The sequence below is a fragment of the Belonocnema kinseyi genome, chromosome 4 (assembly GCF_010883055.1).
Source record: "Belonocnema kinseyi isolate 2016_QV_RU_SX_M_011 chromosome 4, B_treatae_v1, whole genome shotgun sequence".
NCBI classification, from domain to species: Eukaryota; Metazoa; Arthropoda; class Insecta; order Hymenoptera; family Cynipidae; genus Belonocnema; species Belonocnema kinseyi.
The window spans coordinates 134,716,790-134,722,086 of NC_046660.1; the positions used below are offsets into that span (position 1 = coordinate 134,716,790).

The 5,297-nt window shown below is 40.3% G+C and overlaps 1 protein-coding gene across 1 annotated transcript in view; it reads left to right on the top strand.

Annotated features, from left to right (window-relative positions):
- The window catches only part of LOC117172110, a 259,054-nt gene that overhangs the window by 97,942 nt on the left and 155,815 nt on the right, over positions 1-5,297 (top strand). The window lies entirely within an intron of this gene.

A 5,297-nucleotide genomic window follows, 5' to 3' on the forward strand; every position in this document is an offset into this window, starting at 1 on the left:
TGTCATAAGGACAACCGCAGGATTTCGCCAGGAGCGGGTGCTAATCTGAAAAATTGCACACGCTACCAGCGAAATCGCGGTAAAATTTCAGCCACAACCACGCCTCACGACCGTGAGATAGGTGGTTACAGTCTGTAAAGGAATCAATACGACGATTCAGCAAAAGCCTCATGCACCCTAAGAACACGGAGCGACCCAAGAACAACCGCCTTCTGCATTTTTCCCGCAAATGTTCTAGCATATTTTTGACACGCAGGGATGCTTTTTAGGCCATTAGCACGTGAAAGCTTAACACCTCCAAGAGCGCCGATGATAAGGACGATCAATTTAACAGAATATTCCGGGTATAATCGTTGCAACTCCCTTATAAGGTCTCGATACCTCTCTTTCTTTTCATTCTCCTTGGTTATGATGTATCTGTCAGCTGGTGCAAAAAATTCAATAACAAACATGGTTCGCTTCTCGAAGTCAAGAAGAACCATGTCAGGCCTCGAGTGAGCAACAGAAACAATTGTCGAGAATATAAAGTTCCAGTATATGCGGCACTTCTTGTCTCGACAATTGACTCAATTTCCCTAGGAACATTTAGAGGAGCGATATTAAGGTTAATGCCGTAGGAGTGACAGAGATGGTAATAAAGCACTCTTAGTGCTGCATTGTGCCTTTGAATGTAGGTCGTCCCCGCGTGAGTTGGACAACTAGATAGTATGTGAGCTAAATGCTCGGGGTGTGCATGGCACGCCCTGCAGCTCTCATCGGGAATGTCTTGGCTGAAAATGTGGCGACGTTATGTTAAGGTGGAAATGACACCGTCTTGGCATGCAACAATGAAACCCTCCGTACCAGACTTCAATACGGGCGATTTAAGGAAAGAAAACGTTAGCTCACAAGACATTGACTGATCCTTCACATTTCTGTGGAAGATACCGTGCATCTTTTTATCGAGGAGCTGTTCATGAAAGTTTTTCTCTTGTGCTTTCTCAATCCGGGCTTTCAGGAGTGAGCACTCGAGACAGATAAGACTTGATGCATTTTGCTCACCCCTAATACTGAAGTCAAGTCCGAGTGCTGCAGCAGCCTCCTCCGCTGCTTTGTACAGAAACGCTCCTTCGCCCACTTCTAAGTGATTCCTGACTATTTTAAAAAGAGGGTCTCTTCCATTTGCAACTCTATGTGCTGTACCCAGAATAATCCTGTTGTGAAGACATTCAAAACTCAATATTCCGCGACCCCCTTGTCGGATGAGACGTTTGTATCTGCTTCGGAGAGTATCCTTTATAGATGTCACATCCTGAATGCGGCTCTGTGGCACGCCCAGGTATGTATAAGTCTCTCCAGCGCAAAGGTGTCGTATAGTGCTTCTATCAACGAGCTCAGGATCTTCAGGAATTCCATTAAGTTTTCCTCACTTCAAATAAACCTTGGCGCATTTGTCTAACCCAAAATTTATTCCAATTTTCTTAGTACATCGTTCGACAATCCTCAGAGCTAGATGCAGTTGCTCTCTGTTTTTAGTATAGATCTTAAGATCGTCCATGTAAAATACATGAGTGACCTTGTACTTTCGATCTGCATGTTTGCCGCACAAGTTCCCGTCGGAATGGCGAAGTGCTAGAGATAGTGGCAATAATGTAAGGCAAAAGAGGAGTGGGCTCATGATGTCGCCCTGAAAGACACCTCTCTGAAACGTGATCTTGTTAGATATCACGTGATTTTTTCCAGATGAGATAGTAAATCTGTTTTTCCAAAGCGGCATCAATCTCTATATGCACCCAACTATTTGCAGTGAACCTTTAAGATTTCCAAAGACAGATGATAAGTCTATGGGATGTCGAATCGAAAGCTTTTCTTTGAGCCTCGTTGTTCATACATTTCTTGCCACACAGGTTCAATTGCCCGAACAATCCTATCATTTAGGATAGCTGTGAATATTTCATAAAGCGTGTTCAGACAAGTTATTGGCCTATAATTCTTCGGGTCAGCTAAGTTGCCTATTTTCGGCAGAAGTATTGTGCGCCCTTCCACCAAACAATCTGGAATCGGCTCTTCCGACTTTAAATATCAGGTGAAAATACAGGCCAAATGCTGATGGGTTGAAGAAAACTTCTTCCACCAGAAGGTTTTGATACAATCTGGTCCCGGTGAGGAATAGTTCTTCATCCCTCTTAATACTTTTTTCAGCTCCTCGATGGTGATGGGTGGGCATTCTTTATCAGGTGTTATAAGGGCAACACATAACTCCTTGAAGCTCTTTATATTTTTTGAGTATTCGTCCAGTCTATGCTGAAATTCGTAGACTTCTCTCTAAAATACTTCGACCTCCTCTGGTTTGGGTGGGTGTTCGACAGTAACTGGAGGGTCTTGGAAGAGTCGAGATGGGTCAGAGAGAAACTGTTGATTTTCTCTGATCCACCTCTCCCTTCGCTCTAGACTTCTCCTAGCGTCAGGTAGTATCCGTATTCTCTCAACAATATGCTGTCTGATGGTCAGCAGCTTTAACTTGTTAAGAGTGTCATAACAGGTCCAGAGTTCGTGCGCGAACTTTTGAACCTTGGCGGTAAAGTTCCTGCCAGATATGATGTAGTCAATCACACACTGAATGCGGGACGCGTACTGTCTTGCCCAGCCTATCTTTATGGCAAGTTGATGCATTCGTCTTTTGGTCTAATGATCAGCCGTTGGTTTTGTTTTACGGTTCGCATCGGCCAAAGCTCTCGCTGCATTATACACACAATAATTGATAGCCCAGAGGTCATATTCTCCGGAAAAATGTCCACGAAGCTCTTCGCCCATTTCAGCCAGATCTTTAGGCTTGAGAGAAACCTTGCTGTTGATGTTTCTGCGGGTGGTAAAGCATCGCTCTTTATCTATTGGATGTCTGCCCGCGGTTGGTCTTCGTGTCGCCTCTCTTTCACTGTTGCCAGCTTGTTCTAGCTATGGTAGAGTAGACGTTCCGGGTACATAGCCCCTTTTACGGAGTAGTTCAGCATGGTTTCGCAGACGTTGCTGCAAAAAGTGCGATAGCTCCGGGTGTTTCTCGCACTATAGAGCATGCAGCCGTGCCATATAACCCCGCTCAGGAGCCACGCTCGCATCGTAGCACTCTAGCAAGTCGCATGCATGCAAGGTTAAGGCTGCGTACTCTGAGAGGTCTCCCGGTATCCCAGAGTCACCGTTCTAGACACCTCACCCAGGTGCCCTTCAGCTTTCGGCACGGTTTTGACATCTCCGCTTGGGGGTTAATTCCTTCTGGACCACCCCTGGTCAATTGTCCGCCACTGCCTATTTATTTTTGTAACCATATTCAGCAGAAACCCTTGGTACAGAAAAACTATCCGCAAGCCGAGGACCCGTTCGGTAGCTTTGTCATAGGCCCTTCGGTTTGATTCTAGAGGCATAAAAACCGAACCGTATGGTGTCTCCATATATATATATATATGGGTGTCTAAAAAGTGAAGGTCATTCCTGAAGTAAATTTTGACGAGAAATTCAAGAGTAACCGTCATTTTGACCTTGAAGCTGACCTTCATGGCTTTTTCAGGGTCAACTTTGTTTTATCAAATTACGTTTACGTTTAGCATTACCCAGGAACAACGACGTGGACGTAGTAAACTCTGTTCCCTTTGTGGTGCCTGATTAGCCTGAGTACCCTTGCCTCTCACGCTTCAATGAAGATGTTGGAACCTCCCTACCATAATGTGCCGCTGCACAGTGGGGTGAAATCGGAAAACGAGGTTCAAAATGACATTTAGAACGCAATTATGCACCGATTTTAGATTTTTTTTTTTGAAAAAATCAGAATTAAATTTTTCAGAAAATGGTGCGAGTAGATTTTTTATTTTTTTGTTTATTTAATTTTTATTTTAATGCAAACATCGAAAAAAATATCGATTTTTCTAATTTCATTTTTTATATTCTAGACAAAATTTTTCTTATACTTCTCGTCACTTGAATTTAGTGCGCAGGCGTATAAGAAATATAAAAAAATTCTTAACTTGCATAGTTAATTGTTATAAACAAATTGTATTAACAAATACTCGACATTAAGGGTTATTCGGCTTCAACGTATATTTCTGCTCTGAAATCGCTTGCTTTCATTGTGAGGATGATACGTGAATATTTAAATTTAACATTAAATGTTATCTGTTTATTTTATAAACAAATTATATAAACAAATTCACATTTTGGCCGTTTTTAGGCGAAAAGAAACCGTTTTTTCTTTCTACCTTGTTGCAATTATGTTGCCAGTAATGTTTTCTGAAAAAAATTTGCCACCTATCAATATTTGTTTATTCATAAACAAATTATGTAAACAAATGTACATTTTGGCCGTTTTTAGGCGAAAAGGAACTGTTTTTTGTTCCTATTGTATTGCAATTATGTTGGCAGAGATTTTTTCGAAAAAAAATTGGCCCCCCATAAATATTCGTTCATTTTATAAACAAACTATATAAACAAATACACATTTTGGATGTTTTTAAACAAAATTAATCAGTTTTTCCTCTCACCTTGCTGAAATTATATTTACAATGATGTTTTCTAAAAAAAAATTTACAAACCAGCAGTAGATGTTTATTTTATAAATAAATTATATGAACAAATGCATATTTTGGAAAAATGTTGCCAAGCATCACTAATCGTTTATTTTATAAACGAATGTACATTGCAGATATTTATGGTCAGAAAGAAATCGTTTTTCTATTATTATTTTTCAAACTACATATATTGACAATGACTTTCCTAGTAGAACAATACAATTTATAAAATTTATAAACAATTTTAAGGAAAAAAAGACATTCTATATATTACAATGAGTATAAGAATCGGGGTGCTTTTTTATCGTGAGTCCCCTTGCCTCTCACGAATCAGAGTTCTATATTACTATGAGCTTTTCAACCGTTTATGGCAATGTTTCTTACTCGAACTCTTGCCGAACAATACAATTTATAAAATTTATAAACAATTTTAAGGAAAAAATAGACATTCTATATATTACAATAAGTACAAGGATCGGGGTGCTTTTTTATCGTGAGTCCCGTTGCCTCTCACGAATCACAGTCCTATATTACTATGAGTTTTTTAGCCCTTTATGGATCCAAGATTAATAGCTCGATAGCTTCTGGATCAAGGGCACTGACCGTATATTTCCACTTTTCTCTCAAATGTGCTAAATACGGATCAGATGAGATCAATATCTTGTGGATCAGATCAGTGTTTGTTGCATGCCGACTGAGTTTCCGCGTATGGTTCTTACGAATTCGCTTGAAATCTTTATTTCTTGCCTCTTGAGCCTCTTC